We start from the raw sequence: 25,233 nt of genomic DNA on the forward strand, positions 1-25,233 counted from the left end.
AGGGAAAAGAAAAAACGGACATTTAAATTGATTCACAAATTGCTTCATTGTAATAGGAGTTAGGCATTGTATTTAGGTCGGCATCGTTTCTATACAGCCCTTATACCAGTGACTATCTACCAGTGACTATCCCTTTAAGTACATATACCTAAAGTACCAGAAAATACCCCAGTTAAGCCAAGTATTAGCAAACTGAGGGACCAAATTAGCAAATATCGACATGATAAACCTATGTCAAGACTACCAACATAAGACAGAGAAGGACATTTTAGGGACAAAAGTAACCCATACTATGCATTTGAAATTCATTATATATCATATTTCTGGACTACTCATAAATATTTTGTTTGTGTTTCGTAATAAAATTATAGTAAGGGTGAGTTTCAGCGACAAGGTTGCGAACGTTAATTTAGATGGATTGCCATTTGTGCCCTTGTACACTGGCTACTGGTTGAATAATCCCCTGGACTTGGTGGTGATGATGAATACATTACCAAAAGGCACTAGCGCATGGAATTGGTAACGAACCGAGGATCTCCCAATCACGATACCATTGCTTTACCACTGAGCCTTGAATAATGAAAAAAAGACGGAACAAATGTATTTGCAAAAAGCAGGACGAACATACAGTGGAAGAATAAACGAACTTTGCGATGTGGGATTAATTTTGGCAGTTGGTATCTTGGTCCGGATATGCTTTATAGGTCATATCTTAACTACATGTACTTTCGACGACTGCCATAGGTAGGAGGGTGTAACAGTCCAGTCCCACGCACGAGACAGAACCAAGACTGACACCAAACCGACAAAGAAATTTACAAATAATTACATATCCCCCGAATGGTCATGAATTGGTCTGTCCGATTCGGAGTGTCTTTTTGGCGGTGTGACTGAGATATAACCACATGTTATTATTCTGAGGCCTCCTCTCAATAAGGTGAAGGTTGCTGGGCTTTAGATGTGAATTCTTGGCCTGCACGAAGCACTTAGGAAAATAGATGAATAGAGGATAATACAAAAGAAAAATACCACAAATCTCTACAAATACAAATCTTTTCATTAAATGGTGCAAAACGTACAACGCCCTACCAAAAAATTCACGTTGAAAGCATAAGAGATAACTTGCTGAAAAAATAAAAGCCTTCAAGCGTGGACGTAAACAAGTCTACTTTTTGTAAGGGTCAAACCATTTCCATAGCTTAGTACCAATAGTATTGAAACTGAACTATACTGCTGCTATAATCTGTACTATTTATGCAAGCTGTATATTTCTGGTTTTTAAAGATCATTTGTTGATCATCTTTGGTTGCATACCCTATTATGTAAGCTTTCAACCTTCTTCTAAAACATTTTATCACATTTTACACGGTTTACAAAATCCGTTTTTTTCACACAATATAAAGGCCACCTTGATAATAAAGGTAACACGATTTTATTCGATTAGAAAAAATACTCAGGATAATGAAATGATCCCATTTTAATAGCATGGATACTCTTATCTTAAAGTCTGTCTGCACTACTTGTTTCTACTTGCGCCCTCTATATAACAAACAATGCCTAAGTGGTACCAGTTGTTCCCCCATAATCCCCTTTTTTCTTATGTTAATTGAGAGCTGATTTGATGAGATAACCACCTGTCAGTGACCACACAGGGAGGTCTAATCCCTCCTGGCCAAACTAGTGCAGACAAGCTTTAATACTGTTCTTAAGGTATTAAAGTCCATGACATTATACTGTTGCCCCTTAAGTAAGAGTATTTTTTCTTATCTCTTTTTAGGAAATGATTTTTGACAAACAGGTCTTTGACTCTTTAGATTGAATTACTAAAATATCGAAAAGATACAAACTTTACATATTAGGATTAAACTATGTTGTCACAATCAATTCATGACGAGAGGTGATATAAATTTATTTATTCTTTAGGGGCAACAGTTTATTATTACCTCACCAATGCTGCTTGTTCGAGAGGGACAACATACTGTGGATAAACTCTCGATCTCAGGGTGCAAGCATCTACCAAGTACGAATAGGCTGACATCCCTTTGAAACATAATACATGAAAATCAACACGTGTATCATGACATGTCAAGGACTCTCGTATATAATTTCAGACCTTTCGCCAGGGCGGCGGAGCGTCTTCCATTATGGGGGTACCATCAAAAGGGCACTTTTTAGAAATAAATAGGGGCACCTACAAGAGGCATCTAGATTTAAAAATATACAATTTTTAGACATTGGTTTATACCTCTACATTGTGATTATAATTATCAGGGATGATGGCTTGAGCATCATACTTTGCAGTTGGGTGTGGTGGTCTAAATATTCACTTGCGCAAGCGCGATTTATAAGGTCGCAGTGCGAACAAATTACATCTCATATGCAAACTCACATGATCCTGATGGGGTTTTGAGGAGAAACCAATCAACAGAGAATGACAAAACTTTAAATAAAGAACATAATGATATGAAATAAAAATGCACGCGAGTGTAACGAGCGAAATTTTTGGGAATCAAAGAAAAAATTGCTCTTAGCCGCTTTAAATTAGGGGCACATTTTATGGTGAAAGGAAAAGGGGCGCTTGTCAAAAAGGAAAAAGGGCGCTTGTCAAAATGGAAAAGGGGCGCTTGTCAAAATGGAATAGGGGCGCTTGTCAAAATGGAAAAGGGGCGCTTGTCAAAATGGAAAAAAGACAGCAAAGGAGCATTCGTCAAAGTAAAATAACAATTACGATAGGTGCAAATAGCCGGGACACTTCTGGCATTTGAAAAGGGACACTTACCAAAGATAAAGAAGGGCACTTATTGAAATGGAAAAGCGCATTAGCCAAGGGAAAAGGGGCACTTGTCACATTCTAATAGGGGAATTTATTAGATGTGAAGAGAAGTAGGAGCTCTTTAAAAGAGAAAAAGAGCGTTTAATCAGATGGAAATATTGCAATTATTACAACTGAAGAGGAGGCACGTTTCAAAGTACAAAAAGGGCAGTAAACAGTGGTGAAAAGGAGCACTTATTGCACCTGAAAGGGGATATTCACCTGAGATGAAAATGGGTATTTATGAGAATGAAAAAGGGTAATTTATTATAAAGGAAAAGGCGCAAATAAATGAAAGAAAATGGGCACCCATCATATTTTGATAAAAAGGTTTTTGAGAGGCGCTTTATCAGAAGGAAAACTGACACTAATTTAAAAGGAAATGGGGCTCGTGTCAAAGTAAAAGGGGCACGTGTACAAAAAAAAAAGCGGCACTTAGCATATAGGTGTAGAACGGGCACGAATTTGAAAGCAAAAGAGGCACTAATCTGAAGTAAAAAGGGGGCACTTATCCTAGTAAAAACTGTAGAGGTACTTGACGACAGTGTGTGTGTGTGTCATGGGGGGGGGGCTGGTTTGTTCCTCTCTGATCAAAATAGTTCAGTTAAAATCGGAAGGTGCGTCCAAGCCTCCGACTATGACACTGTTTGTTCAAAGTGTGACGTGTGTTGCTTCCTAATAAAGAAAGAGTTGGCTTTCTTAAAGCTGCCTAATAGACCAATTTATTTTTGTTTCTCTCCGGAATCACTGGTTTCCAACCATTCCTTTCACTTGCTATGAATAAATCATCTCTATAAATTGAACCCATTTTGCATACATGGGTAAGTGCTCTGTAAGAGAGTGCCTCCGGCAAGATTTTTAGGTACCACGAACATAATATGATTTAACAAAAAGGTTCCAAAAGGAATGCAAATTATTAGTAAACAGGTATATTCTACATTTACATGATACCGAAGACAATGAGAAAATGCTTTTACAAGAGTTTCTTCTCATGTATTAGATGTATTAATGCAAGTAATTACAATCACACACAAATGTGTTTCCTCCGTGATTCTTGTAGAGGCGTTGTTGTTCAGTTGAAACACCACGGGGAACAGAACTAAATGGTTCTCTGTTCGAGTCCTAGTTACCGCGGTTCTAATTTCCCTCCGCAAGACGTTCATCTAAATTTGCCACTCCCCAAGTGTTCGATTTCTACCTGGTAGGTATGTCACAAGATATGTGCCAACTTTGTAATCTAAATTGTTGTTATTGTTTTAAAGGTACTATGTCCCATTTGCAGGCCAAACAAATGAAAAAGTTAAATTCCAACTGCATTTGAAAGATAATACTAATTTAGAACTTGCCTAAAAAAGATGGGGCTTGAAAATGTCTTCAAGTGGGAAAATAACGACTATTAGTTGTCAAATCGACTTTAGGGCTATAGAGCCCAAAAGTAATAGTCTTGATTTTCAGACAATTGTACCGAATGGTCATAAGTTTTATGCTGCGTAAAGATTCAATCAGTTTAATCTTGGCCATCACAAAAAGTGGGTTATTGATATAGACAAATGCTCATGTACCCTTTACAACTCTTTTCATGTATACCAAAGAAGAAAAGAAAAAAGCCAGTCAGTCATTCAATAGTGTCTGACAGTGAAGTCTAGCAAGTAAACGGGTTTCCTTGCATACTTTGTATATATGAGGACACTGCTAACGTTTAAATTTCACAGATAGGACATACATGGCATATTCATAATTCCTGCAAAGTTCTACAGCATTTGAAGTTGGCTGCAAAAGGGACATAGTACCTTTAAGGATACCATCTTAGTGAAAACAATATATATATGTATATATTAATCCAGTCTATGAGTATGCGTAGTTTGCCGATAAGCTATGACCGCAGAGTTATGCTACATGTTTTAAATCGCGTGTTTCGTTTTCTTAGCTTATACACGACGGACGTGTTGATCTCTCAACAGGTAGCCCGCTCAGTTTTGCAAGCTTTTTGTTATCTATAAAAGAAGCGAGGAATTGAACCATTTAGAAAATCGATGAATAGAAGTTAATACAAAAGAAAAATACCAGAATCTCTATTTAAACAAATTATTGTCATGGTTCAAAACGCACAACGTCTAGCCGAGATTGTTCACGTGAAAAGCAAGGAAGATAAATGCTGAAAGTGACAAAGGCCTTCAATCTCGTACGCAAAGAGGCTATTATAAGGTGACACATCGTTCTGGTAGTGCCATAACCAACAAGCTGGTATAAGCTGCACCAATTCGCTATGTAAGCTGTAAATTTGAGCTTGTTACAAAATATGTTGTAATCATCTTTGGTTGCATACCCTATTCTGATAGTGTTCAACCTTCTTCTAAAATCTTTGATGATATGCTTTCAACACGGTTAAAAAAAAACAATGCTTTCACACAATATAAAGATCACATTGATAAGGTAACACTGATTTCATTCTATTAAAAAAACAATACAATTACGATCTCATTTAGCATGAGTACTCTTATATTAGTACTGTTGTTCAGCAAAGTCCATGAAATTACACTCTTGCCCCTAAGGTTAGAGTAGCTTCATTTTTACATCTTTTAAGGAAAAGATTTTGACAAGCTGGTTCATGAATCTTGTGAATACAAATTCGAAAAAAATACAAACTTTATAAATCAAGAGTGAACCTTGTTGTCACAATCAATTCATGACAAGAGGTCATTTATATTATTCATCTTTAGGGGCCAGAGTAAATTGTTACCTCACCATTGCTGCTTGAATTACAAGACCATTAACCCGGCCACTACTGAACTCTCTATTTCCCATAGGTATAAAACAGGGACTACTCGGTTCCAGTAGGCAATGGGTTAATTCAACACTGAACCTTGAATGATCAGAAGAAGGCGTTGCAAAAAGAAGGATGAACACACAGTGGACAAATTGACGAACTTTGCGATTTGGGAGTTGGTGTATTGGTTCGGATATGCTTTTAACTAGAACCCATGATGTAGGGCATATCTTAACTACATGTACTTTTAACGACTGCCATAGGTAGGTGGGTGTAACAGTCCAGTCCCACCAACGAAACAGAACCAAGACTGACACCAAACCAACAAAGAAATTTACAAATAATTACATATCCCCCGAATGGTCATGAATTGGTTTGTCTGATTCGGAGTGAAGTGTTTTTGGCGGTTGTGTGACTGAGGTATAACGACATGTTATTATTCTGAGGCCTCCTTTCAACGAGGTGAAGGTTGCTGTAGTTTAGATGTGAATTCTTGGCCTGCACGAAGCATTTAGGAAAATCGATGAATAGAGGATAATACAAAAGAAAAATTCCAATATCTCTATTAAAAAAATTCTTTTCATTAAATGATGCAAAAACGTACAACGCCCAACCAATAATTTCACGTTGAAAGCAACAAAGGAGATTGCTGAGGTAAACAGGTCTACTTTTTAAGGTCAAACCATTATGATAACTTGGCATCAATAGTATTAAATTTGATAGATTAAGGAGTCTACTAAAAAGTGCTAAACAGAAAAATCGTGCCTCGAAAATATATTCTAGCAGAAAATGATATGATATGAAAGGTAACTTCTTTCTCTCTCCCCCCCCTCCACCTGGCATGCTCCCTTCTTTCTCCCCCCCCCCCTCTCTCTCTCCCTCCATCTCTCCCTAGCTCTTAGGCTCATTCGGCGGGACGAGTGTTCCAGTGTCGGCCAAGTCCCCCGACAAGCACGGCGGAAAATCCGCTGTGTGCATAGTTCGTGAAACTCACGACTCATGTACGAACACAATTTTTCTGAATCGCTTTAAAACGATAGTGGGAAGGCCTAGAAAAACGTCAAAATAAACTTTGTTTACAATATATACTGAATATTTTCGACGAAATTTGAAGTATAAAATTGCGCTATGAAGAGTTACTATCATAAGCCTTAGCTTGCGAAGACGACTAAGTGCGCATAGGCGAAGAGCGGGATCTCGTGTTACCTCTTCAACGAGACATACGAAGTAACATTATAAAGGGTGTACTCAAAAAGAATGTACAACCAGTGGCGGATCCAGGGGGGTTCCGAAAGACCCGGCCCCCTCCCTTGGTGGAAAAAACGTGTAAAAAATTTTCGAGGACCAAAACTGGTTTCGACAATATAAGCAGTAATTTGCTGAAGCATATCTTGCCAGAAGTCAGCTTTCATCTAAATTTAAAATAATAAGGGCAAAAACATAGAAGTCGTCGGTTCAATATGTAGACCTCCAGGCAACCACCTTGAATCTTGTTATGACAGATTAGAAACATGCTTGAGTATACTATCTCAAGAAAGTAAGGAAGTATATAACAGACGGTTTAAATGTAAATATAACAGGCGGTTTAAATGTAAATATATTGCCTTCCGTTCAAAACGACAATGTTTGAACTCTTCTTCATTTTTTTTATTTTCCAAGGCAAACATACATTCACTGTTCAATAAACCAACTAGAACAAAAGAATCTTCCGCTACTAATTTTTGTTGTTGTTTTCACAAAATTACTGTACTAAGTGTCCAACCTTATCGGTTTGATTGGGTAACTGGATTGCGTGTCATGCTCTTGGCATACAGGCTGTCAAAATGGTGCCTGTTAGCATGCCTGAACCCCTATTCACAATATTGTGATACAGGTCATGGTTTAATAATAATGTGTGATAAAAAAAAATCCGTCAATTGTCATGATTGTGTGCATAAGGTATTTTGATGGGAGTTCCGAAGTGAATTAATAAACTCGTTATGACACTAAAAGTTGAATCCGAGTGGAGGAAAGTACCGAGAAAAAAAAAATCGGTAAGAATCTGATCCGATTATAAACAGTGCGTCCCCGAAACCAAATATTATCGAGAGCAAACTATGATCTGTATATTATTGCTTTTCATAAAGCAAATGTAATGAACTTTAAAATGAAACTTTGATTGAATAAATCCATAAAGGCTTCACCAAGCTACATGTGTATGCAAATGGCACGTCGAAATCCATTTGTGGCATATTTTGGAAAACAGTTAGTGTAACTTGGGAACCTAATGGAAATGTATGCTTTAAAATATTACTATGCAATATTTCCAGTGTGTGATTATGGACTTTCAAATGAACTGTTACACATACAGTGAGCGAAACCCGTTTCCTGGATGACAGGGGTGTATACCCCAGATTTTCCCAAAACCAATACATAAACTTCGAGCAAAGTGTTCTCTCCCTTTTTCTTTCTTTGTGTTCTCTCCCTCCCAATCCCCTAGTTAATTTACCCATTCAAATAATGGAACTACCTGCCCGATGAAGCCAGTTTGTGGCCAACTTCTTTTATGAGAAAATTATGGAGAGAGAGAAATAGAAACTGGAAGGAGGGGGGGGGGGGAGGGGAGAGAGTGCGCACGAATGGGAGAGGAATGGAGGACGGAGAGAAGGGGAGGAGGGAGGGGGTAGAGAGAGAACGAAAGAGAGAGAGAGAGAGAGAGAGAGAGAGAGAGAGAGGCGGGAGAGGGGGAGGGGAGGAGAGGTATATAAAGAAAGAGAGAAAGGGGGCGAGAGGGAGAGAACAAACAGAGAGAAAAATAGAGAACGGGACAATGGAAGGAGCGGGAGAGAGAGAGAGCGCGAAGGGGAGAGGAATGGAGAAGAGGGAGGAAGATAGAGAGAGGGGGCAGGAGAGGGGGAGGGGAGGGAGAGGTAGATAGACGAAGAGAGGCGGAGAGAGAACACAAAGAGAGAAAGGGAAGTGGAGGGAGGGAAGTGGAGGGAGGGAGAGAGAGAGAGCGCGCGCGTGAATTGGAGAGGAAGGGAGGAGAGAGAAAAGTTGAAGATGGAGGGAGAGAGGTAGAGAGAGAGAAAGGAAGAGAGAGGGGAGGGGAGGAAGAGGTATATAGATAATAAGAGAGGGGGCGGGAGGGAGAGAGAACACATAGAGAGAAATGGAAAATGGAGGGAGGGAGGGGAGAGAGAGAGAGCGAATGTGAGAGAAAGGGAGGAGGGAGGAGGGAGGAGGGAGAGGAGGGGAAGAGGGAGGGAGATAAAGAGAGAGGGTGCGGGAGAGGGGGAGGGGGAGAGAGAGGTAGATAGACGAAGAGAGAGGGAGCGGAAGGGAGAGAGAACACAAAGCGAGAAAGAGAGAAAAAAGGGAAAATGGAGAGAGGGAGAGAGAGAGAGAGAGAGAAGCGGGAGGGAGAGAGAACAGAAAGAGAGAACTGTGAAAACACAAAGGCGGATTTCATTTCTTATCCATGCCGCGTTGTAATTGTTAATCAACAGAAAAACACTCATTGGCTTATTTACAAAAATACCCCTTGGTGAATAAAAAATAAAGTCTGATTCCCTCCCTCACTGATATACAAATTCCATAACCAATGATTTAATATTTATTAATTAGGGGGATATCTTAAAAACGGTTACTTTAAACCATGTACAGGTATTCATACTGCTAACTGACATAGAAATAAATAAGTTATTGACAAATTTGTTCCTGCGTGGCCACCACACAGTCTTGTATTAAAATCTGATGAATTATAACAACTACAGTTTGCCCCACTTGACTTTATCTCACACACTCTCTTTCTCTCTCTCTCTCTCTTTCTCTCTCTATCGGTCTCTCTCTCTCTCTCTATCTCACTTTCGCTCTCTCAGCCTCTCTCTCTCTCTCTCTCTCTCTCTCTCTCTCTCTTTCTTTGAATTCATGTTTAAACAAAAGCAGCTGGTGTACGATAGTGGGAGTTCCAAATGTTATGCTAGTTCTCAAATAAAGGAACTGTGAATATTTGCAATTTATCCATAACTCTGTTTGAATGGGTGTACGTGTGATCATAAACCGTGAAGGCAAATAGCTAGCTGCCTGGCCTGTGATTGCAAAAGCGTAATGAACCGGAATAACTAACGACACATTTCCGAATGTGAAAAATGAAGGAATCAAAGGAAAATACCACCTTGGTATTATGCTGGTTTTATGCGAAGGAGAAATAATTATGAGAGAAATAGGTCAGTGGAAATGTGGGCAAAAGCCAGAAAGAAAACTAAGAAATAAATGAATTTTGAAGGTGCAATCGATCAAACACAAATTGGCAACTCTTTAACCTAAAGAAAAACAAATCATACAATGGAGTCGCATATTGCGTTGGTGTGGTGGATATCAAAAATATATAGGCCAGATTCTGGACTAGGTCTAGACTGGATTGGAGAGCTCGCTAGCGCTATGAAATGTGAATTTACATTAAGAAACAAAAAATTGCTGAGCTTTTTCTTGGAACACTTCAATGGTTATGAAACCTGTTTGTGTTTCTAATCTTAAAATGTTAATATTACTGCACATCAAATGTATTGATTTATACTATACTATGTAAAGGCTTACTTCAATACATACACATATACTTTTTTAACCAATAAGGTGCACCATTGTACATGTATCACAGTTTTAGCAAACACATTAACAAATAAGCTAGACATCTCATCAACATAGCCATTGTGAAAACTATATATCAATGATACATGACAAATATAGATTGAAGCAATTGTCGTCGAGTGGCTGTATCCTGAATGCGATTTATAATTCTATAATTGATTTTTAGTATATTTGCATCTACCTGTAGTTGAAGAATAGATACAGTGCATAAAGTGGAATATATAAAGATGTGGAGATATCAAGTGGGAGCTCAATAGGAATGAAGTAACAAGATATATTAGGAATATTATATTATTATATTAAAGCAAGAAAGACTGTGGGATGAGGAAAGCGAGAAGTCATTGTACTCGAGAGATGGCTCGCAAAATAGCCTTAAAGGTTATTTTGCGAGGTCTTGAGAGGAAGTAGAACGTTTTTAGTTAATTGGAGATTGGTGTAAGCATTAGAGAAATCGGAAATAGAATGAATGATATTCTTTTCTTTTATACGAGATCAATACATTTAATTATATGTGATTATTTGCCGAGCGAAAAGGGAAAATAGAGGGAGGGGAAGCTAGAGACAGAGAGCGATCGAATTGGAGAGGACGTGAGGAGGGAGATAAGGGGAAGAGAAAGAGAGAGAGAGAGAGAGAGAGGGGGGCGGGAGAGGGAGAGGGGAGGGGAAGATAGAGACAGAGACCGACCGAATTGGAGAGGACGTGAGGAGGGAGATAAGGGGAAGAGAAAGAGAGGGAGAGAGGGGGCGGGAGAGGGAGAGGGGAGGGGAAGATAGAGACAGAGAGCGACCGAATTGGAGAGGACGTGAGGAGGGAGATAAGGGGAAGAGAAAGAGAGAGAGAGAGGGGCGGGAGAGGGAGAGGGGAGGGGAAGATAAAGACAGAGAGCGACCGAATTGGAGATGACGTGAAGAGGAAGATAAGGGGAAGAGAAAGAGAGAGAGAGAGAGAGGGGCGGGAGAGGGAGAGGGGAGGGAGAGGTATATAGAGAAAGAGAGAGAGAGAGAGAGAAAGGGAAAATGGAGGGAGGGGAAGATACAGAGACAGAGAGCGACCGAATTGGAGAGGACGTGAGGAGGGAGATAAGGGGAAGAGACAGAGAGAGAGGGGGGCGGGAGAGGGAGAGGGGAGGGGAAGATAGAGACAGAGAGCGACCGAATTGGAGAGGACGTGATGAGGGAGATAAGGGGAAGAGAAAGAGAGAGAGAGAGGGGGGCGGGGAGAGGGAGAGGGGAGGGGAAGATAGAGACAGAGAGCGACCGAATTGGAGAGGACGTGAGGAGGAAGATAAGGGGAAGAGAAAGAGAGAGAGAGGGGGCGGGAGAGGGAGAGGGGAGGGGAAGATAGAGACAGAGAGCGACCGAATTGGAGAGGACGTGAGGAGGGAGATAAGGGGAAGAGAAAGAGAGAGAGAGAGAGAGAGAGGGGGGCGGGAGAGGGAGAGGGGAGGGAGAGGTATATAGAGAAAGAGAGAGAGAGAGAAAGGGAAAATGGAGGGAGGGGAAGATACAGAGAGAGAGAGCGACCGAATTGGAGATGACGTGAGGAGGAAGATAAGGGGAATAAAGAGGGAGATAGAGAGAGAGAGGGAGAGAGTGAGAGAGAGAGGGGGAGGTAGAGAGAGAGAGAGAGAAAGAGAGAGAGAGAGAGAGAGAAGGTGGGAGAGGGAGAGGGGAGGGAGAGGTATATAGAGAGAGGGGCAGGAGAGAGAGAGAGAGAACGCAAAGAGAGAAAGAGAGAGGAAGGGAAAATAGAGGGAGGGGAAGATAGAGACAGAGAGCGACCGAATTGGAGAGGACGTGAGGAGGGAGATAAGAGGAAGAGAAAGAGAGAGAGAGAGAGAGGGGCGGGAGAGGGAGAGGGGAGGGGAAGATAGAGACAGAGAGCGACCGAATTGGAGAGGACGTGAGTAGGGAGATAAGGGGAAGAGAAAGAGAGAGAGAGAGAGAGAGAGGGGCGGGAGAGGGAGAGGGGAGGGAGAGGTATATAGAGAAAGAGAGAGAGAAAGAAAGGGAAAATGGAGGGAGGGGAAGATACAGAGAGAGAGCGACCGAATTGGAGATGACGTGAAGAGGAAGATAAGGGGAATAAAGAGGGAGATAGAGAGAGAGGGAGAGAGTGAGAGAGAGAGGGAGAGGTAGAGAGAGAGAGAGAGAAAGAGAGAGAGAGAGAGAGAGAGAAGGTGGGAGAGGGGAGGGAGAGGTAGAGAGAGAGAGAGAGAGAGATAATCTGCAGATGTTGTCCTAAATTTTTCCAGTGGTTGTCCAGCTAACATACGCGAGTCTATGTAAACCGCTCGATAATTCGCAGTCGTTGTCTCGGACAACCACTGCAAGCTGCAGTGGTTGTCCCGATCGCGTCCCGACCACGTAATTCACGATCGCACACTTCGCCCTCCATAACACTGTAAATTTCTTTCAACATTTGTACATTGAAGATACCACTATTATGTTACAACAACAACAACAAATAATCTGTGATTTCGAATTTCGGGAATCCAAGTTGTACGGTAAATGTCTAATTATCGGAAAATATTGATACCTATTACATTTATCTTGTGACTACTCGCTATTTTAGGATTTTGAAAATACGTGAAAATAATTTAATACGAGATAACGCCGCTTGAGATGAGCAGAATGATGCTAATTGCTAACGAAGCTTCGAAGTTTGCCAAAGTGAAAGTAAGACTCGCTTGCCGGGAAGTCTGGCGGCTCTCGCGAGGAGCTAACTCCAGGTAGCTGCGCCCCCCAAGGCGTGGCGGCAGAGCTTCCTGGAGTTGACAAGTTGCCTACTGCACTGCCTACCGAGCTGAGCTGAGCTGAGCTGAGTGAGTACACAGCTACATTCAGATTCAGATCAATTTTAGGTTATCTAAAGTATAGGATTGCCCAATTTTATTGGTCCATTTGGAAATTAATTCGTTGGCATTACATAAACTAAAGTACATGAACAATACACAATAGAAAAAATGGCTGGGGTGATTCACTAACACTTTTTTTATAACACTTAGATCTAGTCTAACAGCTAAAAATTTATCCCATTTTTTTTACTTTAAATATTTTTTTTATACGAGTTTTCTTTGGGGCAAAATTAGTTTATATAATTTCAAATCTTTATTATGTTCATCAGAATTTGTTTAATTATATTTTGGGGAGATATCTCGGCAAAATTATTTATTTGGGTTTTTATAACTCCCCTTTTTCCATTATTGTTTAATATTTTAATGTACTTATACTTGTGTATATTTTTGTGAAAGATTTTGTATGTTATTATATGAATGTGTTTTTTGTAATGTGATTTTTATGGAAATGAATAAACTTAATTGAATTGAATTGACTTCATTGAATTGAAAATTGCTCTAGATCTAGATGATAGATCTAGCGAGTCGAAGTCTAATTCTAAACTCACTTTGCTGTTACATTTGATTTAATTTAGCCTTAGGAATTAGGCACAATATCACTCCTAAAAGCAATATCGCTTTTAGGAACTGATTCACTTCACTATAGCATTTGGGATTAATGCTAGAGTAGGGTAACTTTGACTTGGATTCTGAAACGAAATCCTGGATTTAGCTTGTGCTACCATCATAATTAATTAGGTCAGTCAGAAACCCCATGTCTTTTACAAGCCGATCGCCTGCCTGATTATCAAGATATTTATGATTGGAAATTGAAATTGAAATAATACATAGGTTTTTGTTCATGACGTTATGGCGATGCAGCGCTATTCACGTTGGCACAAAATACACTCGGCTACGCCTCAATAATTTTATTGCACCATAGTGAATACCCTCATGCGCTGCAACGACCATAACACATTCACACCTGTGTATTATTCACAATTAGTAGTCTAGATCTATTTCTGATTATTATTATTATTATTATTATTATTATTACTATTATCATTTTTATTATTATTATTATTATGGTTATTATGTTATTATCATCATCGTCGTCGTGGTTGTCATCATTATTATTATTAATATCATTATTATTAGGTCCTTTTCTTGTGATTTTGTTTCTTATTACCTATACTCCTTTTTATTTTTCAAATTAGATATACTATAGGGCCTACACACCCTATGCAGTCAACACATATTAACAAGGCAAATAAAGCATGTGTTAGGGCAAACATTATATTTCCCCTTAATGTTTAATGTTAGGGCAATATTATAGTTCCCCTTAATGTAAAATTTTTGGGCAAATATTAAATTTCCTCTTAATGTATAATGTTTTGGCAAATATTATATTTCCCCTTAACGTATAATATTAGGGCATTCATTATATTTCCCCTTAATGTATGATGTTAGTGCAAGTATTTTATTTCCCCTTTAATGTATAATGTTAGGGCAAGTATTATATTTCCCCTTAATGTATAATTTTAGGGCAAATACTAAATTTCTCCTAAATGTATAATGTAAGAGCAAATATTATATTTCCCCGGCCTTTAAGTATAATGTTTTGGCAAATATTATATTTCCCCTTAATGTATAATCAATGTTAGGGCAAATATTATATTTCCCCTTAATGTATAATCAATGTTAGGGCAAATATTATATTTCCCCTTAATGTATAAACAATGTTAGGGCAAATATTATATTTCCCCTTAATGTATAATCAATGTTAGGGCAAATATTATATTTCCCCTTAATGTATAATCAATGTTAGGGCAAATACTAAATTGCACGTTAATGTATAATGTTAGGGCAAATATTATATTTCCCCTTAACGTATAATATTAGGGCAAACATTATATTTCCCCTTAATGTGTAATGTTTGTACAAGTACTTTATTTCCCCTTCAAGGGGCTACCGGTATGCGTCTTTCCCAAGGCCCACTCGGGAAAAATCGGGTATAATAAGACTACGGACGACGCGACTGCAGAAGGACTACGTATTCACATGCATGCAACATACGCGAAACTGAAGCGTGAGGAGAACTTTGTTTTTATTTGTTTCGCGACCCTGACCCAGTTAATCAAGTCCATTCGTTTACGTACAGTTGTCCAATAGAAGACGTAGATGGCGTCAACCAGTATTTCTCATGCTACAGCCCCTTTAATGTATAATATTAGGGCAAATATTATATTTCTCCGTAAAGATACTATGTCCCTTTTGCAGCCTACATCAAATTCTGTAGAATTTTTTGCAGGAATTATGAATATATCATGCACATGTCCTATCTGTGAAATTTAAATGTTAGCAGTGTCCTAGTATTTAAATTATGCAAGGAAACCCAGTTACTTCTCTATTTTCTCCATTTTTACCATGATTTGTGATGTGCGTTTCAATTTTCCAATTTCAGGTGTGACATGTGAAGCCACAACAATTGCTAGCCCAACAGCTCTCATATTGACATCTACTGTAAAGTTAATCCAGGTACATATTTGTTGAATTATCTGACACAGTTGTACTTATTGATCCAATCATGGGACAGTACAGGGAAAATTCTACTTATTTATTTAATGCATTCATCCTTTAGGCTTTACAGTACTGATGTTTCTGGCTATCAGAAGTAGTCTTGTACATACATGTACATGTACATGTACATAACATTTTATTTGCTATGAATCTAGGTTTTTTGTTATGCCCTGTCATGCAGTGTTGCAATACCTAATTTTTCAGTAGGTATTTCACAGCCTCAATGATTCTTTTCTGTTTTTATTATGTTCAGGAGAATCCATAAGATAAACAAATATTAACACTCTAATGATAAAAAATGGGTTCTGAAATAATCCTGGTTCATGAACTTCTAAATGATTGCAGTTGTTTATGCATACAAACACATATGTGTGTATACTGCCTTGAGCCATCTAGTATGTTGAGTATTTATTTGAACCCCCAAAAGGTATCATTTCTAACGTGTCACTTCCATACTTCTGTACAGGATGTCATTGTCTAGTGACAATGACATAGTGCTTGTTCAGTGGGACAGAGATGGTCAGGAAAATACAGTTCTCAAGAATGAATTGTGCTACACTGCAAGACTGAAATTGGGGTCTAGAGCGGTGATGAATTAGACAGTTTGGAACTGATGGACCCTGGCCTGGAACAGTGACAGTCATTGCTGATTTTGACACAGAATCTAAAGCTGGGTCTGAAAATGACGATGTTCCACTTGCTTCTCTCAGAGAAATAGAGAGTAAGTGCACTAATTATTTCATCCTGTAATATATCATAACAATATAGATATTGATTATAATAGAAAATATTTTGATGTGCATAAACACCAGTCCTCTTGAAATTTGGATTTTTATGATAAATAATAGTAAAGAATATATGTCTTGGTGACTTGTAAACACAATCATACAATATATAGTTATAAAAAAGAGTATTAATAAGATCATAATGTAACATATTTAGATATTAACAAAGTTACCAACACGTTACAAAATATTATCCTATATTTTTAAAGAGTCTGTCTGCACTCAAATTCCTGCAAGTGTTCCCTCCAGCAACCAGGCCTCTGTAAGTGAACCCTTTCGCACCCAGGCCCCTGTGAGTGCGACCCTCCAATACCCAGGCCCATGTGAGTGGACCCTTCTGCATCCAGCCCTTTGTGAGTGGGAATAGAAAGTAATTGTAATGTTAGTTCTTCTTGTAAGATATCACAACAAAATAATTTAGGCGATGTGTATGTACATACATGTAGATTTTAATAAACATAAGGTGATCTGTAAGGCGCTTTGGATCAATTCAAGTGGCTGTAATCACGCGTGCATCCTGCAATGCAGCCTAGTTTGTGTGAAAGCTGTGATTGTCCTAATCCCCTTATTCATGCGATGCTTGGGGGCTCTGTGCTTTTAACTCTCACACCATGCAGGTGCCACAGAACTGGGGGACTGGGGGGACAGCACCCACTTTTTTGTCTTGCCTGCATAGCGAAAAGCGAGACATAGCCGCCGCTTTTCCGGCGGCGAAGGCGTCAACATCAATAACTCGACCTCAGGTTAAGTTTTTGAAATTTTAGTATAATTTTGAAAGTAAAGTTCTTATTCCATGAAACTTACACTAAAGGATTATCATGCATCCCCGATCATGTGAGTAGAATTTCAGGTCACTAAGTTAAGGTCAAAGGTCATTTCAGGTCAACAAACTTGGACTATGTTGTGGCATCAACATCTAAACTTAACAAAAAGTTACAGTTTTGAATTTTATCTTAATTTTGAAAGTATACATTCCTATTCCATGAAACTTGAACATAGGGGTTATCAAGTATCATCAATCATGTGATTAGTCTTTTAGGTGACAAAGTAAATGTCAAATGTAATTTAAGGTCTGCAAACTTTTTCTTTGTTGTGGTATCAACATCGAGATTTTGAATTTTTAGCATAATTTCAAAAGCATTTGTTCAAATTCCATGAAACTTGTACAGAAGGGTTATCAAGTATTACAGATCATATGACTCAAATTCCAGGTCACAAAGTTAAGGTCAAAAGTCATTTAGGTGAGTAGACTTGGTTATGTTTTCACAACTTAATATGAGAATCAATAAATCATTATGTTTTCATAACTAAATATGATGATTGATAAAGCAATTTTTATTATTTGTTGATATTCCATTAAAGTAATCACTCTTGGTACAAATTATAGTAAATAATTCTTCTGATGATTCTTAGCCAATATTCACTTCAAAATGCTGATTATATTCAGAGGATTTCAAATGTATATATATATATATATATATACCAGTATATCGTTAGTGGGGTGACAAAACCTTGTACATGTATCTCAATTTTGTGAGATTTTGATTTTTTTTGCATAATTTTGTACCTAATGGCCTACGACACCACCTGATAAATCCATGGAATGCCTCTTTCTCGGTTTTTTCATAAATTCCACACAAACACCCTTAAATTAAACCTCGTAACTTTAACCCCCTTTGAAGCTGCACTGACAAAACCTTGTATCATAAGATACGTAATTCCTTTTCCTCGTAACTCACACACGGCCTAACAGTACCGAAGTTAGTGTATTCAAATCCTCGTAACTTATTCAACCAAATCCTCGTAACTCATTCAGAGTTGAAAGTAAGAACTTGTATCTCAATTCGAATACAAACTCAAAACTTGTATCTCAATGTAGATAAACGCAAAAATCTCGTAACTCACTTTCAAATATAAAAACAATTATTTTACTGTATTTCAACAATGACATTAAAAATTATAATATAAATATTCCAGTTTTAAAAAGAAAGGACAGTGTCACAGCACTAAATTTATTGAGACAGGAAAGTTTTTTCGCTCTCCTGAAAATTCATGATTTTTGAGATACTGGGTTTTGTCACCCCACCGACGATATATATATATATTTTTTTTTTGGGGGGGGGGGGGCTGTTAATGGGCCACCCTGCCTATAAATAATGTCCCAACCTCAATTTTTCATCATATCGAATTGCGTAATGCAAGCGAGAGCGTTAGTAGACACGTATCATAAAATCTCAAAAAAACAGGTTTATAAATTGTTAATGCTCAGGCGCTCCCCCCTTTTAAAAACACTCCACAGCCCCTGCAATGTAAAGTCAGAATTCAGATTCCCTTCCCCCAAAGGGAGAACTTATCAAGAAAATTTATATATCAAACATTTACAAGTCGTACATTCATGCCCTTTCTTCCTTTAATATGTTTCGCTTTGTTGTAGCTTTATTTGTCACATTTTTTTCTTCCAAACTTATTATTTTGTGGGGTTATGTTCACAATTATTTGATTTCCGGAACACTCATGAAAAGATTATCATTTATAAATGAATGGCGCAAAATGTGAACTCTTTGAATGACAGTGCCGTAAAAACCAAACAACAACAAAAACAGCAGCCTTCTTTTTTTTGTCTTATTCTCAAGCAAGGTTTTTATTTCTATAATTTCTATACATATTTACATTTATTACTCAATGATTGAGTGAAGCTTAACATGGCTAAAAAATTAAAGTATGTACAACAATTCTTCCAGCTTAGTATTTGAATAGTTGAAGAAAGGGAAAAATAGAAGTTTAGGATGTTAGGCTTTTTCATTTGATCTGCAAAACATGTAAAATAACAATGACAGATTTAGTACATGGTTCATGTTACACAAGATACAATACAAAATATATGACTATGCCAAGTAACTGTATCTATAAACATTTATTTATTAAAAGACATTTTGCTTTTGTACTATAAACTGTCAATCTTGACCTCATCCTTTACCTATCCAAAATTCAGAGTAAACAATGGCTACGAACCTTTTGCATTTCCTAATATGCACTACTTGATAAACTCATATTTTCAGAGTTTCTCAAACTGACTTGGCTTTCCTTTGAAGGGCCACTCTAACCAAAATGGGCTAAAAAAAATTTAAAAGAGATGTAGAATAATTTTTGGCGGAGATTCCGAACATGACAATGATTTTTCTTAGATATCGTCAACAATTCTGGAATCTAGCTTTAATAATGATGACTCAGAATGCGCAGGAAAAAAGCCCAGTTTCGGTGATGATGCATTTGACGTCACTGCAGGCGCCTCTCCGGTGAAAAGGAGGGTGATTTAGGCATTAAAATGTCTTTAAAAAGGCAAACTACATGTATGATATTAATTAATTTTTTTTAAAGATATTTATCAAAAAAATAATATGCACTTGATAATCCCAGTACGTTTCTGGCAATTTTGTCATTCCTAGTTATGAAATTATCAAATCGGACATGCCCGCAATGACGTCAAATGTGTCATCAAGCCACGTGACCATATTACCTTTTTTTGAGAACTATGAAAAATGGATGGCTATTTGCATTTTTGGGTCAATTTAGAGATTTTCTGAAAAATCAGAGGCTGGAATAGTAATAAGTAGAGGTGAATTCATGTTTTGTAAGGCTAGGTTAGTTGGGTTAGAGTGGCCCTTTAAACAGATTACTGCCAATTTGCATAAACCAAAATAACTGTAAATATCTCTATCTTGCATCCATACACAAGCTTGTTTATGCACATCTGTCTGCAAAGCATAAATTTGTGCTAAACCTCAATATTGGATTGTCACTTTAAATGTATTGTATGACCTTCCACTGGCTTTGACAGGCGCTTAATTTGCATATCTCTGCTCGCCTATAAAAAAACTGTCTTATAAAATGTCTTCATTTAATACAACACTGTTTAATGAATTTAACTTAAATATCTGACTTGCTCTAAAACTTTGCAATCAAGAATTGTTTAAACCACAGGATTTTTTCCAGTAATAATCTATAGATTACACTTGATACAAAATAAACTAACTGGCATAACCTGTAATTTGCACCTGTAATCTACACTTGAAATGTACATGTACACCTGTACTACAGTAAGCCTTTTGAGTTCTGAATAAACACTTTCTTTCAATTCTTACTCAAAATACCATACCAGAGGTGCAAAGCTTTACCTTTCACCAAGTCAATAAACAGTGTCTTGTAATCTAAATCAAATTTTACAGACCAACTTTAGTCACCCAAACAAGCTGCATAAAATTCAAGATTGTATGCACAATAATAAACATTCCTTTATTTTCAGGACGTCTATAAATATACACTTTTTACTTTATAAATGACATAAAACTATATTTCCCTTTTACTGTAATTCTGTTTTTTCAATTATTATTTAACTGGAAAAACACATGAATAAAAGTATGTCTCATGGGCGCGGCCAATTTGGAATCAATGCCACACATGCATTATGCTAATGAGTTCAGTACAGTTATGCAGAGTTTGACTTGAATCCATCTTATTTTCTGTTTTATGAGTTCATATTCCAGTTATAATGGTGGGACAAAACTTTGTTGAGAATACTGGTACAGCAACTGATGGTAAACTGATGAACTAGTCAGACTTGACTAGAATTCTGGCAGCTTACTGCTATGGCTGAAGAATATGGCAACAGTGACAAGCTTGACCTATGGGAGCTTTAAAGTCCAAAAAAAAAAGAGAAAATTTAAAACAAGCAAAAACTTTTCGCTCCGCAAAACAGTATTTTTTTTCTTTGCTATTAAACACATTCTGATTCATACCTTTCAAAAAATCTTAGCTGCTTGAAAGCTGACCAAACCCTCTTTTCACTTTGGTCACACCCCCCCCCCCCCACCCTTAACCCAAGGCTGTTACGTAACTCGGACATTCAACATTGTCTTTGCCCAACCCTGCCAACCTATATGGGCACATTAAACAGTCGTGTATTGAATGGATGTCACAAACAATACACGGGTCAACGCTTACCCTTTGTTTCTCGACCCCCCCCCCTATTAAACTCGCCTTTCATGCTATGGCTACGTCACGTTCACATATTATGTGCCATATATATGTTAGTGATTGTGATAGATTTTGAGCAAATGAATTGAAATTAGATAACAAAAAAGTATTAAACAGGGAATCAAGAACAACAAAATCATATTGCTAGTTAAAGATAAATGCAAGCAAAGGAAGATGGATATATTATATTTGGAGTTCAGAAATAAACAATATGAAATGAAACAATAGGAGTGATCGAGAGGGAGGAAAAGAGAGGATGGCATCTCGGACATTCAATGCTGCCTTTGCCCAACCCCTCCGGCCTATATGGGCGCATTAAACAGTCGTGTATTGAATAGATGTCACAAACAACACACGGGTCAACGCTTACCCTTTGTTTCTCGACCCCCTCCCCTCCCCCTTCTCTATTAAACTCGCCTTTCATGCTATGGCTAATGAAATTATGATATGATTATGATATGAAATTAGATAACAAAAAGTATTAGACAGGGATTCAAGAACAACAAAATCATATTGCTTGTTAAAGTTGACATAAATGCAAGCGAATTAAGGAAGATGGATATTATATTTAGAGTTCAGAAATAACAATATAAAATGAAACAGTAGGAGTGATCGAGAGGAAGGAAAAGAGAGAGGAAGGAACTGAATTAAGGCAAAATAAGAGAATAGGATCATGGGAGGGAATTCAATAAAACAATCAACTATAAGTTAAATGAAAATGTGAGGAACAAACAAAGATCAAAAGTCTATCAAAGTATTGATATATAAAATGAAAAGAATCTAACACATTCACACTGGTATAAAACAAATTTAAAAAACAACAATAACACAAAAAAACGAAAGGGCAAAATAAACCTCTCAAACGTTGTGAGATTTTATGAATTATATCTTTTGTAATACTTTTCTAAGCTTGATAAAGAATGGTTTTTTTCTTATAAACTGAAGACGATTAATTGGATTCAAAAATTTTGAATCACTTTGGTTTGATAAAGAACGTAATTAAATGTTGGGATCCGAATGTGAGTGGATCACCAGGTGGAATATAGGTGCAACAGAACAATTTTCCTGAAAACAATCGTTTGAAAACTTGAAGCCTGGCGCAAATACAAGAACATAATATTAGCTAATTGCAACATACATGTGCACCCCCCCCCCTCCTCTCTATTAAAATCGCCTTTCACGCTATGGCTATGTTGGGTTCACATATTATGCGCCATACATGTATATACAGTATGTTAGTGATTGTGATAGATTTTGAGCAAAATAATCAAAATTACATAACAAAAAAGCATTAAACAGGGAAACAAAAAAAATTGAAAACACATTGTACATCAAGAGCATATTTACATGTAGGATACACAGTATAGTACATATTGAACTTTAACCACAAAATTAGAAAGAGAAGTATAGACAAGAGTAAAAAATGAACAAGTTTGCAGCACAGAAATAGATAATGAACATGAAATGGGAAACTGCAAAAGAACCAAATAGAGGTTCTGTCAAGGCAGTCCCCAGCCTAATAAAATACCTAAGTTTGTACTGATAAAGACTTAGACAATCATAGTGACACTATGGCATAAAGTTATAAAAGTTGGGATGGATTAATTATTTTGTAGAGTATGTGAATAGGAAACACTTAAGTTTTTATTGAAAAGTATTAAGAAATAAAATTGTTTCAACCAAATGAGGAAGAGAGTTCCATAATGAAGGTCCTTTGTATTTGAAAGAAAAGGATGATGCTGTGTTTTTACATTTTTCAACATAATAATTTGCCGGATTTCTAGTATTATAATTATGCATTTCTGTTTTACATTTAATAATAGAGGCAAGATTATATGATAATTTGTTAGGTTTATGTTTGAAGACCATTAATGAGATACAGTCATCATTCAATTGATAGATAGTGAGAAGATTAAGTTTTGTAAATAGTGGTTGTGAAGGAGCAGTATAGTTTCAAGTTTCAAATTTGTATTGTTCCACATTTTACAAAAAATATAGACATACATATAAAATAAAAAATTATACATACAATTGTACTACATGTATAAATGTGCATGTCTCAATGATTCTCAATTCATATAAAAGATTAAGTAGAATGTGAGGAACCTATTAAAAAGCAGTGCTTGTATATTATAGGTTCCTGGAAAAATAAGTAATGTAGATGTAAACGCCGTAGCAGTAGCAAAAGACAAACTTAGAGGGGAATATTTAAAATACAATTTGTATACAGAATAATAATGCATTAGCATCGAAACCCAGAGTCACCCGTTTAAATGCGTTGTCAAAATGCGTAGTGAGACATTGAACATATTCTTACAATTTCATTTTTGCAATTTCAATAATCCAAGTAGCCTACTGGGATATGTATTGGCTCATACAACATTGCAATACATTAAATTACTATAGGTAAAATCATTGAATTGTTTTGATAGCATTTTTGATAGTGGTGGTTATTTACCTGACAGCAATGAAAATGAAAGCAATAAATGCTTGTTAGTAAGCCGGGTCACTGGATTACGAGACCACTGCTCTACCGACTGAGCTATCGCGCCTTATGTACCGTAAGATTAAAATATATTCTGGCAAAAAAATGGCGCAGTTTGCTGATGACACCAACATTCCTTGATATTTGTTTAGATATAGTACATTGTAAATATATGTTCAATCCATGATAAATGTTGATCGATAATAACTCCTTAAGATATTTGTAAATTGGACACGTTTTATGATTACATTATTCAAACTAATATTAAGATTGGTTAATAAATTTTCTCTAATTGTATTGTGTCTATGATGGAAGTATATAAAGCTAGATTTGGAAGTATTAAGAGATAACTTATTGCAATCAAACCACTGTGAAACATGGCATAACTCCTCATTAAGAAATTGACATAAACCATTAAAATTTTCATGACTATAATATAAAGGATACAGGGAGGAAGGAGCTGAATTAAGACAAAAATAATAGAATAGGATCATGGGAGGGACTATATAGCCTTCCCGCGTGCGAACTTAGGTTAGTCCGCCGTGGCGGATCGTGCATGGTATTTGATCCAAGGCACCTAAATAAGACAAGTCTTCTCTCAATTTGCAATTTATGTGGGAATAACAGTAATGAAGGTCGAAGTGCAACACATTTAGATAATAAACAATGTGACCCCACCTTCCAAAATATTGTCCTTTTTTTATTTTACAGGAGGGTACCCTTCTGCACTCAGCCCCCTGCAAGTGGACCCTCCAGCAACCAGCCCCCTGCGAGTGGACCCTTCTGCACCCAGACCCCTCCGAGTGGACTCTCCAGCAACCAGCCCCCTGCGAGTGGACCCTTCTGCACCAAATCACTTGTATCAAATTTTTAGGTCGTGATATCTCCGGAATCCTTTCACGATCAATTTTCTAGTTGAAGCAATTTTTAGTAAAAAACTTTGCTGTCCATTTGGTAATAATTGAAATAAACACATTTGTGTAGAATATGAGAAATCATTGATCGATGTCACATTTTCTAATATATTTTCAAAATCTCTGCGAACTTTGGTCACCCCATCATACATATGTTACCATCAATTTTGCTTTTCAAAAGTTTGTTTCAAAGAGAAGTCCTGTCAACAAGATTGAATGCCTTTCTATAATTAATAAAAGCACAGAAGAACTTTTCTTTATTGGAAAGATCTAAATCAATTAATGTATGAAGTACAAAAATGTGATGAAGCGTTGGATGACCGTTATGAAAACCAGGTTGTTCATCCCCTATCAAGTTATTGTATTTGAGAAATGTAGTAAGACGCTCAT

The 25,233-nt window shown here is 37.3% G+C and overlaps 1 long non-coding RNA gene across 3 annotated transcripts; it reads left to right on the top strand.

Annotated features, from left to right (window-relative positions):
- The first annotated feature begins 12,417 nt into the window (after positions 1 to 12,417).
- LOC115925386 lies at positions 12,418 to 24,929 on the top strand. Of its 3 annotated transcripts, none has more exons than XR_004064678.1 (5): positions 12,418 to 13,033; positions 15,510 to 15,583; positions 16,092 to 16,346; positions 16,620 to 16,763; positions 24,641 to 24,929. It is a non-coding gene; the product is annotated as an uncharacterized LOC115925386 (long non-coding RNA). The 3 variants fall into 3 exon arrangements; XR_004064679.1 differs by having other exon boundaries at positions 12,418 to 12,715; XR_004064680.1 differs by lacking the exon at positions 16,620 to 16,763.
- Positions 24,930 to 25,233: the final 304 nt, after the last annotated feature.

Source organism: Strongylocentrotus purpuratus, unplaced genomic scaffold (assembly GCF_000002235.5).
Source record: "Strongylocentrotus purpuratus isolate Spur 01 unplaced genomic scaffold, Spur_5.0 spur5_scaffold_18, whole genome shotgun sequence".
Taxonomy (NCBI): Eukaryota; Metazoa; Echinodermata; class Echinoidea; order Camarodonta; family Strongylocentrotidae; genus Strongylocentrotus; species Strongylocentrotus purpuratus.